General features: G+C 37.3%; 1 long non-coding RNA gene and 1 pseudogene across 1 annotated transcript; both read right to left on the reverse strand.

The window, feature by feature from the left end:
* Positions 1 to 7,568: 7,568 nt before the first annotated feature.
* Positions 7,569 to 9,420, reverse strand: LOC112181466. Its single transcript, XR_005805767.1, has 3 exons — positions 9,261 to 9,420; positions 8,159 to 8,759; positions 7,569 to 7,707 (listed from the first exon to the last, which is right to left on the reverse strand). It is a non-coding gene; the product is annotated as an uncharacterized LOC112181466 (long non-coding RNA).
* A 470-nt stretch (positions 9,421 to 9,890) lies between these two features.
* LOC112182174 lies at positions 9,891 to 12,929 on the reverse strand (annotated as a pseudogene).
* Positions 12,930 to 14,364: the final 1,435 nt, after the last annotated feature.

The raw sequence follows: 14,364 nt of genomic DNA on the forward strand, positions 1-14,364 counted from the left end.
CAAGCTTCTCTGCACCTGCCTCCATCTTCGATGGAGAAAAATTCTGGCCCTTCCCATGGGGTCGCAGCTATCGAGCACGGCTCAGTCCGTCCCTCTTGTCTCTTTGTTTCTCTCATTGACGTCGAAATCGGGGGTTCTTTCTCCTTCTCTATTTGGTTCGCTTCGAGGTTTGAGGCGGAACTCCGTTCGGCTGCCAACTGAACTGGTGGTTGCTGGTGGTTGGAAGATTTGGGATCTAGGGTGGTTCACGGATTCGACTGAGCCAGGATTGGATCGGGTTCGGCTGGAGTCCGTCCCCTACGGATGGTAGCGAGGGCGCTTTCAAAGGGACCAGGTTGTTGGGACGGCGCTGAGGTGGTTGGGCGAGGAACTCGTGTTCGCCCATCGTGGTGGCGCGGATCTGCTAGCATGGGGCTTGTCGGGTTGAGGCTTGGCTAGTCAGAGCCCCTTCGATCTGAGAGGGAGTTGGGTATGGCGGAGCATCTCCACAATCCTGTTTTGAAATAGGATCAGGGCCATGGAGGGCAGCGCCGGTGAAAGTGTTTGGCGTCGTGGTGACGAGGGTGGGATCGGCCTTCTCTGGTGGATTTCGGGTGGGGATATCGATGCGGCCCCTAGGATCAGTGGTGTTTGGGTGCGGAGGCTCTCGGGTGCCCGGAGAAGAGCTGCTGCTAGGGTGCCCATGAGCTTGGGTGCCCTTATCAGATTCACATGGGCTTGGGCCTTTGTCAAGGGTGCTTTGGCAGACTTGACTTTGGGCTCGGGCCGGATTTGGATCCGTATTTGGGATCCTGGTCGTTTACAAATCCAGATCTTGGATCCGAGACAGTTGCTCCTATTGATATGGTATTGGTTCTGGTTCTTAGGAGTTCGTTTGCTAATTTTCAAGTTTCTGACACCCTCGGTTACTTTCGAACTCCTGGTGGGTGAATCACCTCTTCTAGGTGATCATATCACCGGTTACGGTTACTGTTACGATTACTGTTACATTTACACTGCTTTTGTGACATGTGCAGTGCAGCGATGTCGTTCGACATCGAGTCACATCCTGGTTACCTTTCACTCTAGATGCGTCTGTGCATCTTATTATCCTTTATTGTTTTTTTCTTTATTATAGATGAGTCTGTGCATCTCGTTTTTCTTTATTGTTTTATTTCGATGCTTTTGCATCGCTCCATGTAACCTTCTGTTATCATTTAATATAGTCTGTCGTCTTTCCTTCAAAAAAAAAAAAAACAAAGAAATGGAAAATGAAAAATGATTTTTAATTTTTAAATCCCAAATCATTTAGGCCAAACTGTCCACAACGAACCTTTCATGGGGGAGAATGTTAAATCATTTGTTGGAATAATTAGGTGCAATATCTAAATGTCCAAGCATTTCCAATTGAATTATTGAAATTTGATTGGTAGACACCGAAGTGCTCGTTGACAAGCACTTTTGTTGGTTTCTGTAGAGTGACAGATATGAGAATTTACTTCGAATAGGAAGATCAAGTTTCTCAAATAAATTGACATTTCCACTCCTCGCTCTTTAGTAATCCTAGTATTAGTGAACTTGGTATATTATCGATCAAATATATCATCTTTAACTTTTAAAAAGAAGAAATTACAAACAAAAATTTAAAAAAGCGAAGACTATAAGCGATAATAAGATAATTGACATCGTCTAATCAATAAAACACTTTTACTCCGATAATGTGTAGAAGCTACAATGTGGCTAACTGCTTATGCAAGAAGTATTATCAACTGAATAGGAAGAACTACTTGAGGTTTAATAAAACTTCTTTATATTCTTATGTCAAAGGTATATTATATAGGTAGAATTGCCTAATGTATTTATACTACTCTCAAGCAGGTGATATACCAAAACCTCAGAGAACTTGATCATCTAATAAGATATAAGTTAACAACATCAACAAACAAGACTATAGTTTCCATACCAGAAGCCCTTAAAATCTGGTGGTATCAATCATACCTAGAAGGTATGGATCTAGGTATGGACAAGATGGTTGGAAGGACAAAATTTTGAGTAACTCATTAAGCAAGCCACACCAACCAGAAATAGAGAAAAGAGGAGAGATTCAGAGCAGGTGAGGCAGATGTCAAGGTGAGTTTTTTTTTTTTGAGAATGATGTCAAGGTCAACACAGTTGTAAGAAAAAAGATTTCTTCTATACCTAAAAACCACCCAAATGAAGGATCATGATTGCTCACCTTCTCAAAACTAAAGATCTAGCCATGCAAAACCCCAACTGTAATGCATATTTCATTTGTTAAAATCCACCCTCAAACATCATTGGCTCTTGCTGATCACACTCAATTCCATCCTTGATCTTGTGGCAACTTTGAACGAAGGGGTAGGGCACTTTCTCTGATGAAGAGTTTCCAAAGTTTACAAAGAGAATCACATTCTGAGTCCACATATTTAAAGATTCAAATCCAATTCTATAGCTACTCTCACCTACCCATTACCCACATTAACCTCTTGACTTGGATTGGTAGTTAACACTTCCTACATAGTTGATTATTTGTACCCAACTATATGTCTGGGGTGAAAGAAGTGGTGACCAAATTCAACTATAATACTGTCAGCTGGAAAAAGAGGAAGAAATACACCTTGGTCCTTTCCTGTGTTGTCTTAGAAATTAACAAACACAAAAATTAAGAAATAGGTGCCTTTATTTTAGCTGGAGATAACAAAGCCATCCAAACTCATACCAACATCTCCTGGAGGGAACTCAATGTAAGTTTGTTTAATTAGTACAAAAAAATATTGAATGAAATAGAAAGAATGATTTGCCCTCAGAATATGCAACTGCAAATAGTAATAACAATCCCAAAAGTTGATCATCACTCATAACTCGGTGTCTAGCAAAACTCGAAATCTCTGTAAACATTGATGTAGGAACTTCCACCATAGTTGAACCTAATCTCCTGAACTTGTTGCAATTTAGTCACAGGAAACCAAAAAATCTTCTTTCCATCATTCACCTGGTGTCACAATATGAACTACACCATCTTCCATCTTAGTCCTTTACCTGTTTACCATTTGAGAGGTAAACAGGTAAAGGACTAAAGGGAAAAAGGCAATTTATCAAAAACAACAAAACCTATTGTTTAATTTTATTTTATGTTATTTTTGTGACAAAGTCAGCATTCTACACTTCCCTACTTCTTTATCATCATAAGAGTTAAAGTTTCTTGAGTCACATTCTAAGTCCACCTCCAAAGATTTCAGCCTACCTCTATTGCCAAAAGAAAATAAAAGATTTCAACTCTCACCCATCCATCACTCACATTAACCCCATGATTTAGGTAGTTAGTTGACATTTCCTATTAGGAAACCATTAGCCCCATAAAAGGTTTTGTAAATAGAGTAGAAAAGGCAACATCTCGTTCAAAATTTTCTGAGACATTGCTTTTGATGGGAAGGAAATAATTTATTTTATTTTATTTAATTTTAATCATAATGCATGTGAGTAAATGTGAGGACCAAATTCAACCATAATGTTATTCTCACTGCAATCGAAAATCCAATGTGAGTCTTAGGAAAAAAAAAAAAAAAAAAAAAAAAAAAAAAAAAAATATATATATATATATATATATATACAGATCCGATCCAGAGCGGAGCTCCGCTTTGGAATTAACGTGTGAAGTTCGAGTTTTGGGTCACTTTTCGGTCGCATATCCACATCTCGACCGTTCAGTTTTTAGGTACTAGTGTATAGATCATCTCTGCAAATTTTCAACCAAATTGATGATCGTTAAGGTATCTAACTCGCTTAAACCAATGGACGGACTGAATCTGTCAACCTGAACCGTACTAGCTTTAAGGCAGTTATCAATGCCTTAACGATCATCATTTTGGCTGAAAATTTGCAGAGACGATCTATACACTAGTACCTAAAAACTGAACGGTCGAGATGTGGATATGCGACCGAAAAGTGACCCAAAACTCGAACTTCACACGTTAATTTTCAAAGCGGAGCTCCGCTCTGGATAGGATCTGTATATATATATATATCAAACATATTGTGACTTTGTTAAAGCTCAGGGGAAAAAGAGGAAGAAAGACACTTTGGTTTTCTTGTGTTGTCTTGGAAACAAAAAGGAAACTAAAGAAATAGTTGCCTTTGATTTCAGCTGGAGATAACTTCAAAGCCATCCAATATCAATGAACAAACCAGCATTTCTGAAACAATTTAGTACTGAGACAATTTAGAGGGAGGGAGAATTTAGTACTGAAACTTAGACCATGTTAAAATATATATCAGCAAATAGAAATAACTTATAAAATGTTGGACTGCTTTTATAGACTCCAAAACAAAATGTTGCTGCAACATGTGCATGTCGAGCCAGCACCAGCAGGATAATAGGATTACAGATTCAACTTACGAATTCAGGATGCAAGCTGCAAGGTTTTGGCACACTTGTCAAAGTTATTACTATACAACTTCACCACCAACATGACAATCAAATGGATCAAGAACAACAAAACCTTCAAGAAATTTAAAAAAAAAAAAAAAAAAATTCTAATATTTACCACATATTTTTCCTCAATTCATGCATTTCCACCAGGTCCTGCCCATCATCGAGTTGTTTCAATCTTTTCCGACAAGGTTCTTGTTCTTGATGAATACAAGCACTTCCTGCACTACTAGGCCCTGCTTCTCCATCAGAACCATAATGTTCAAGGGCTCGCTTGGTAATAATGCCACCTGAGACAGCTGCAGTTATTACTGCTGCATTCTGAAAATCGCATTCAGGGAATTCTAAAGTCTCCTCAGAAATGCTAGCATTGCCCTGCCAGTATCTTTGCTTAAGCTTTTCCACATTTTTTTGTATACCATATAGATTCCGCATTTCTTCACTTCCCCCATTTCCAGAGCCTCACAGCCTTGGGCAAAATGCTTGAACCAAAATGAAAACTCAAGCTTATAGTAGATATCCTGCCAGTCATTTTTGAAGTATCTATCCGCAGGCACATAAAGTAACCAAAGGTGATCTGACACAACTTGGCCCCACTTTTCCCCATGGGGTAAAGAAGGTTCAGGAAACAAGTACTCTTCTCCATTGACTTTCAATTTACAAACAATCATAGCATCAGAGCAAACCGAGCTTAGTTCCTTGTCTGCAAATACAGCACATAATGCAAACCCCATCCACTTACTACTAAACCAACCTGGATGCAGCTCTATACTTACAGAAGATCCTACACTTTGATGATTGAACCACTCTGGAATTTCAATTGCAGGAGCCACAAAGTCAAAACGACAAGATTCATCATAAGGAGATTTGGGTGTGGTTTTGGGTTCTTGAAGATATCCTATTAGCAGTGATAATGTCATACTCTTGAACCGTTTCTTCTCCACCAGTTTAAAACAGTTAAGACAGTTGGCTGATATACCTGAGTGGCTGAGTTGCATTGTTTTATTGGATCGGACAATGCAACCAGTGAAGTACAGTTAGCAACATCTACATATAGATCAGAACCAGATGGAAGCTCTGACAGTGATTGAAGCCTGTGGCAATATTCCAACCGAAGATATTTAAGTCTAGAGAGTTGACACATGCTCCCGGGTAGGCTAACAAATTGGTTTTTGCTTAGATTTAGATCTATTAACGAGGACAGGCAACCAAGATAATTAGGGATTGATCCATCCAAAAGATTACAGTCACTTAGATCTAGTTTTGTCAAAGAATGCAATCCAGATAAAGAAGGTAGTGACAAAGCTGTGGGAACCAAAATTATCTTCAGCAAAGACTGAAATGGGTGGAAGATCACATTCCACGATTTGGGCCATTTTCCTTTACATCCGCAAAGAGATAAATCTTTAAGATTTTTTAAGAGACTAATAGCTTATAGCAGTTCCACTCACATCAAGCTTTTCCAAACACACACTCTAGAGTCTAGACATCCCAACTGTTGTGACAAATTTTTCATCTTTGAGCATCCAGAGAGATTAAGAAATTTAAGAGATCTTAAGCTATGTAAACCGCTAGGAAGACGCACAAGATTTTTGCAATCTTTCAAATTCATCAAACTAAGTCTTTCAAGCACTTCAATTGATGGGTCAACATCATACAATCATGTACAACCTTCAAGAATCAAAAACTCAAGATATGGCATACCTCTAAAGTCTGGGGTGTTGTCAAGATTTAGTGAGTGACTGAGGTTGATTCTGTTCAAATTGTATAAAGGCTGTCAAGTAAAAAAGTTATGAAAGTTAGCATCAATGATTAAACAATTCGTGCAGGCAATAAAAGATCAAGTAATAAAATACCTTTAATCCCATCCCAAGATGTTTAATGCAACTATGAGTCTATGACGCATGTTAAGTTCTAGTAGCTTTGCTGGATTGAAATGTGATGGAAGAGATTTTAATGGATAACCAGTCCAATCAAGAATCCTTAGACTATTGGGAAGATACTGAAGACCTTTAGAAATGTTCACATTATTAATCTCGAGGTATCTCAGTTTGTTCAGCGTTAGAAATGATTTACTATTCACCTCCACCTTTACTCCTGGCTCAGTTGATTGCACAACTATGCCTTTGATAGCTTCAGTTCCCTATTAAACATGAACATACAGAATGGTGAATATAACTCAAATCAGAATATGTTAAGAGAACAAAAGGGATCATTAATTAAAACATTGACTATGATGATTTAAGGAAAAAGGGTCAGTACATTCATATAAGATATCTAAAAATAACAACGAAGATTATTCTTGTACAAAATCCCTTACAGTATTTTTGCTTAACACATGATTATTCTCAATGAGGCCTTTTATTCCAATAACTGCAGAAACATCACAAGCAATCAGTATTTCTGTAAGCCGATCTTTATCCTCCCCGTTGAAGAAACATGCAATATCTACGAAGATTTTCTTCTCCTCATCATCAAGACAATCATAACTCATCTTAAGTACGTCTAAAATTTCTGAGTTACAAACTTTTCCTAGTTTACTCAACGGACTCTTCCATTCAGTTATCCCCCTGCCATTCAAAGAAGCTCCTAGGACTTCAACAGCTAGTGGAAGACCATTGGCATAAATCACAACAGAATTAGACAAACCAAGAAACTTTTTTTCCGGGTACTCTTTTCTAAAAGCTTTCCGGCTAAAAAGCTGAAGAGCTTCATCATTGTTTAGACCCCAGACCTTGAATCTTCTCTCCACTCCATGCTTGATTAACAAATGCTCATTTCTAGTTGTAATGATAACTCTACTCCCAATACCAAACCACTCTTGCTTTGCAGCCAAAAAATTTAAATGGTCTGGATGGCTCACGTCATCAAGAATGAGAAGAACTTTTTTATGATGACAAAACCTCCTTATAATTGCGGCTCCTTGATGAAGGTCCAATATGTCATCCTCTTTCATCCATATCCCACTGAGAAGTTTCTTTTGTAGGTTAACTAGACCACTTTTCTCAACATTACTTCTAACATTGGTAAGAAGGATACTAAAATCAAATTCATGAGAGGTTCTCTTATATACAACTCTTGCAATAGTTGTCTTACCAATCCCGCCCATTCCCCATATCCCAATAAGGTGAACGTCATTCACTCCTCCACCTAAAAGCAAATTGATTGGTTGCAATCTTGAATCAATTCCAACTACGTTCTCCACAGAACTACATAATGTAGGGTGCAATTTTGTCCACAAGACTTCAACAATATATTTGATGAGCTTTGACTCGTACCTTCAACAAAGAATATACCAAATTAATCATTAGTTGTATGGATATCATCAAAATAGGCAAAAACCATTATGCTTGTGACCTTAAATCTGATCAAAGGATTGATATATGAAATTAATGACTCCAAAATATCCTTGGATTGTACTTAATTTCTGCTATATTCTTTTAATGACATTTAGCTTCATTCAGGCCATCTGCCTATTTCCCTTCTGAACTATAAGAAACTCATCCATTGTTAGTAAATTCATATTTATTCACCAAAGTACTGCAATATTGAATCTATTCATGTTGAATTCATAAACCCTACAAATACAATTGGTTCTATTTCCATCCTGATACATTGAATGTCATTTTGTTTCTAAATTCCTCTCGAGAAGAAGCCATTTTGTTCCTAAATATAAAAAAAAAAATTCAAATGAAAGAAAATAATAAAAATAAAGAAAGTAATGTGTACCACGCCTTTGAGTTCCACCCAGAGAAACTTGCCACTTCTGTCAAAGCATATCTCTACCTTTGCACCTTCTCTGTGTCATCCCTAAACCTTTCTTCATGTCTCGTGAAGGCTTCAGCGAAACTTCCTGTTTGTTTTCGTACATCACAGGGATCGACATCATATAAAATTGGCATCACTGTTTCTCTTCCTTCCATGCATTCAAGAATCCTTAAGAGTTCATCTAGACACCATGTTGACGATGCATAATTTCGTGAGACAACAATGAGAGCATATCTTGACTCTTCAATTGCAGTCAAAAGTTGTGGAGAAATAGCTTTCCCCTTTTCAAGCTCAGGATCATCCTTGAAAGCTACTATTCCCTGATGTTCCAATGCACTATATAAGTGGTCTGTCAAGCCCTTCCTAGTGTCGTCACCTCTAAAACTCAAGAAGACATCATATTTCCAATGAGGGGTTCCAGGAGGGAGACATGTTGAGGTTCTTTGTATGCTCATTGCCAGGAACCTACTTTCTTATTTGTCACAGTTACTGGAGATTGGGATCAAGTCCAAGGACCAGAAAGTAATCGCGAAAGATTTGATCATTATTCTAAGGCTCGGTACTGCATAGAAAACAGAAAAGATGAATAGTTTCCCTGTGATACAGCTATAGACATCATTCAAACAAAAGATGTGTAGTCACTTGTACTATGGAGAAATTAACGAATTAGTTAACTAATGACTATGATGGATCCTATTGGAGAATATGAGGGTATATGTGATCAAATTAAAATTTAGAAGTTCGGGGCACAAACGATTTTCGGTATAAAGTTGAACGAGGTAATATGAATTTAACCCATTAAACATGTAGTAGCATCTGTAAGAAACACGCATTATTCTACAGTACCAAGGCAATACATTGTATATTCCACATTTTACAAGAAGTTTTGGAGAGAAATCCATGATCATGTTAGGAATCAATACCTCTTTTACAACACATCATCAACAGAAACATCAATTATAGAGAAAAGACATAATTATGAAGAGAAAAATAGAACAACAGCGGAACAAGTCCAGAAATGTAAAAAACAGTTGCCTAGTCCAGAAATTAATTGAAGGTTAACCTGGGTTTCTTTGCAATTTCAAGCTGAGCTTGAGATTAGGATTCTTTGAGACTTGATGAGATTAATGAGACAGGCGGAAAGGGAGACGAAAAGAAAGAATCTTGATTCTGTCCCGGGCAGAGACTCAGAGAGTCAGAGGTAGAACAGAGGTTCAGCCTTCAGATAGTGTATGATGCTGGGTCCCTATAGTTGGCCGGGAAACCCATTTTGCCCCCAAAATTTTCAATTTTCAATATGATCTAACATTTCCTACATTTATCATCCATCGGGTCGTCGTTTGATATTTTGGTCACTCAACTTTAATGAATGACTGAGAGAAGTAACCAAAGTGAGACAAAATGTTCATTTGGTGACTAGAATGATTGATAGAGTAATAGATGAGTGACTGAGGTAATATATTTGAAACTTAAGTGATGAAAATGTCCAATGAGTTATAATTAAGTGACCATCTATGAAATTATGCTAAAAAAAAAAAATTTATCAGAAAAATGAATTCGTTAATAACCCGGGGACTATACATCTAAAGGTGGCCTCATGACTTCCCGATCCAAGGGCAAAGCACTCATTTTGGTGGGATATTCAAAGCCTTTAATCACGCATAGGAAAACAAAAGAGGAAAAGAAAAACACGAGCCAAGCATAAAATTTCTCATCAAAACATCTAAAATGGAAAATGGTTCATTCTCTCGCAGACCCAACTTTTATAACTGTCCGATTAACCACTTTACAAGTCTAACAATCCAACCGATTCCATGAAATTCTCCATTTTTCATATGCTTTTCAACCTTTTCTACAGTACATGTTCGACCCCTTTTTCCCAAAAAAGAAGCCACTAGACTCTACCAGTAAGCAAAACACAAGAGTACGTGGTAGATGATCTAGTGTCAAGTCACCTTTGCCCTCTGCATAATCATGAATCTTCTTCTACTAGCACCCTCCACATGCTCTCCTAGTTTCGCCAGGTGAGTCATTCGTCTTTTCCACGACTCTGAGGCCCCTAATTGCTTCTCCTTTGTCCCGGAGTCAACTTGGTCACTTTCTAAAGATTCAGGACTTCTCTCGGATCGGTTTCCTTCTTCTGAGTCTTGGATAATCTGCTTCAATGTTTCTACCACCTGACTCATTGTTGGCCGGTCTTTTGCACTCTTTGACAGACAACTATCAGCCAACTTGGCAATTTTTCTTGCTGCACTGCTAAAATAACTGCTTCCAAGTCGAGGATCTATCATCAAGCCAAACCTTTTGCTCTCAGGAGGAAACTGTTTCACCCAATTTAAGAGTATCTGTTCTGTTCTTGGCCGGTTTCTCTCTAATGATCGCCTGCCTGTAAGAATTCATACAACACTACACCGAAGCTCCAGACATCACTCTTAGTTGTCAGATGGCCCGTCTCAATGTAATCTGGAGCAGCATATCCAAATGTTCCCACTACCTGTCGGAAATGAATTCTCATTAGCATTATAGTAGTCCTAATAATTTGAGGTTCTTTTCGAAATATTCCAACTCAACTCGATTGTTCAGCATTTGATGCAGTACTCTGCAAAAATCACTAATGCTTGCTTCATATTAGTATAACAAAATTTCACTATTACATGACAAATCATATTAAGTAGGAATCTCATGACAGCTGCAAATGCTAGTGAGAAATAAGTGCACAAAAAAAACTCACTGCAGTTGACACATGAGTATGCCCAAGCGTTGGCCCCTCCCTCGCTAGCCCAAAGTCTGAAAGCTTCGGTTTAAAATTCTCATCCAATAACACATTTGAACATTTGAAATCTCGATATATTACCTTCATCAGACCATAAGAAAATTAGAATAACGATCTTATAAGCTTGAAGCGGAAAATAAGTTGAAAAAACGATGTGAGATGTAGAAGCAGTGATGTTAATATTAATGTTTATAGCAAACCTGAACTTCCAATCCTTCATGAAGATAAGCTAATCCTTGAGCAGCTCCCAGTATTATCTGTAATCTTGTCTCCCAAGGAATAGATGGGTATGTCCTGTTAAATAGATGATCTTCTAAACTTCTGTTTGGCATATATTCATAGACGAGTAGTCTTTGAATTCCTCTTTCTCCATCCACAGCACAGTATCCTATTAGTTTGACAAGATTCGGGTGCTCCACAACACTTAGAAACTGAACTTCTGCCACCCATTGTTTGTGACCCTAAATCATAAGCACAAAAATAATGAGGAAAAATATTCAGAAACATAAAAAGAAGTTGACCATAAAGGCATAAGCTTCCAATTCCATCCACCATCATAGTCATATAAGTAAATCTAAATCACCTTATATGCTACGGAATAGGAAGCATTACCCTTCCAACTCAACAAGAATCTCGACATTGTAAGTAGCCAAAAACAGGACAAAAAAAGACTTAATAGACAGAGTGGCCAAAACAAGGATGCTGATATCATTTAAAAAGTGTTCGATCATGGAACAGGGGGGATAGTCAGAAGACTAAGTATTTAATCTACAATATTACATAGACCAATTTAATACTAGAGCTTAGAAATTTAATGAGAACAAGTCAGAACGTATCCTCGGCAGATTAAAATACAAATCAAAGAGATCTTGATCACACTACTCAACAATTCAATTCAATATTAATAGGAAGTTGCTTGAACTCTCATACCTGTAAGCCGTCGTTGTTGAGCTTTTTAATGGCGACCACAACTGGATCGCCCTTGGACTCAGCAGGCTTAATTGAACCCTTATAGACATTTCCAAATCCACCTTCTCCAATCTTAAGCAACCTATTGAAATCATTTGTTGCCTGCCTCAGCTCTTGGAAAGTAAACACCCTTAGATTATGAGCCTTTTCTTCATACAATTCTGGTATACCGCGCGGTGAATTTGCTGAGCAGGAAGACTTAATGACCCTATCAGCTCCTGAATAATCAGAGCTGCTTTGGTCTTTTAGCTCAGGAGCTGATCTTTGTTCCCTGCTCTTAGACTTTTCCTTAAAGTAGTAGAAACACTTCATTGTCTTGAATCCTATAGCAACTGCCTACCTGAGATTAAGTGTGATCTTTCTCTGCTGCATTGAATCAACTGTAACATATATAGAACAAAGTATCAGCATCTTTCTGCTCATATAGGCATAGTTAAAATTCCCAAATGGTTGAAAATTGATAATAATTAATGAAACATTGAAAAATAAAGACCAAGATAATCATAGAGAAAATGTTTGCATACACAAAAGATAAATAAACTCATATGCAGATGATGATCAAGAGATCACACATGAAGAAATGATGGGCAGAGTACAGAGGAGGATCAAAACAGAGAAAACCCAGATGGAACGCAGACAATCATGACCCATATGAGCAAAACCAAAAACAGAACAATGAACAATTGAATAAACCCAAATCATAAACAGAATACCTTGTCAAATTCTCTTGCATACAGTTTTCAAAGGGGTTGGGGTTGGAGAGACATTCAGATATGTCTTTGCTTGCTTGGCTTCTCTTTCTCTTTGAAATAAAGGAGCTAGCTTAAATGGTTAGGCAACCGGTGTAGACTCTTTTGAACTGTGTGCCTTTGTCTGAAATATGTTTGAGGATTCAACGTTGGGTTAAAAAGAATGAATATTAAGCTAAACGTTTAAAAGTTGACAAACTAGTATTTCCAGAAACTCTCCTCGCTTTCTCTCTCACTCAGGCAGACCTGACCAAATATTATGCAAGAGTCAAAGCCAAGGAAAGGAACTAATATATGGGTCAACTCTGTGGACGCAGATTAGGATCTTTTTCTGTCTACATTTTAGAAGATAAGAATTGTGCAAAAATTCATACACTCCGAACATGTTTTATGTTTCTATACCCATGCTCAGGAAAAATTCAAATTTTTTCTAAATATTCTGTGTTTTAGAGTACGGAACAAAACTATCAAAATTGCCAAAATCAAACTCTAACCGTATGAAACGAAGAATTGCAATAGTTCTTTTGCTGCTAGCAATTTATTAATTCCATAATATATATGAGCATCTTTAGACTTTAGCAGACTCTTGATTTTTGGAGAACATGTTTAACTTTTTATTTATTTTAACAGCTGCACCAGACTCTTAAGTGGCTTTTCATTATAACTTTTAGGTACATCGCTTCTAAATATATATAGCGAGATGAGGCTTTCTATAGCTGAAAACATTTTTTTTTAGTTATTTTATGTAATTTAGAAATATATGTAAACTATTTAATTTTTATTAAAAAAATAATATAAATATAAAAATAGCTAAAATAATTTATGCATCTACATGTTGACTTTGTCAGTGACCTCCCCCTATCTCATGATAATGATCTAACCCACTGTTCGTTATGGGGTAGTGAATGGTACTTCAACATTTGTTCCGGATTTTGTCCAAAGTGTGAGAGCATCAACAATGGCTCTTTCAAACAATTGTCAAATTTTTATATCATTTTATTCTTTCATTGCAACAAATGTGTGACCCCGCATATTTGAAATAATTAGAGAAATAAATAATCATTCACTCTTTTATCTGTCAAATTTGACCGTCCAAAACCTATCCACTATCCATCTGGCATTTGAATGATGGGTTGGAGAGTCAATCATCTGCCATTTATAGTCATTATAATTTCACAGTAGATTTTGACACTACTGCTAGAGATGCTCTAAAAGAAGTCATACTTTGTATTAAATGTAGCTATATTTGTTTTTACAATAAGCAAATCCTAATATCTATCGAGAAATTTTTATTTATTAAATTCGCCGCCTAACATTTTCTTTTCCTAGCTAATTAAATTTGAGGATAGGGTGATGCGATACACAACCATGAGGTTGTCGAAAGTTGTTGTGGAAAACTATATATAAAATATAGGTGACTGTATGTCTTGGCAAAGAAGTTTTCAAAGAGAGCCGTGCATATGAAATCTGATCGGAAAGTGACTGGAGGACAAATTAGAACTCAAAACTTGACCAATTTTCTTTATTTAAAGCTAGTAGATGGGCCTTTTTGTTTGTTTGTATGAGAAAATGCACATGAGCTTTGGAGTTTATTGGATGGTTGGATAGGAAGTCACCTGTTTTTTCCAAATCACCAGACATGAAAATTGGAGCTATGTGACTCCTGTCTCTATTGG

The sequence above is a fragment of the Rosa chinensis genome, chromosome 1 (genome assembly GCF_002994745.2).
Source record: "Rosa chinensis cultivar Old Blush chromosome 1, RchiOBHm-V2, whole genome shotgun sequence".
In the NCBI taxonomy this organism is placed as follows: domain Eukaryota; kingdom Viridiplantae; phylum Streptophyta; class Magnoliopsida; order Rosales; family Rosaceae; genus Rosa; species Rosa chinensis.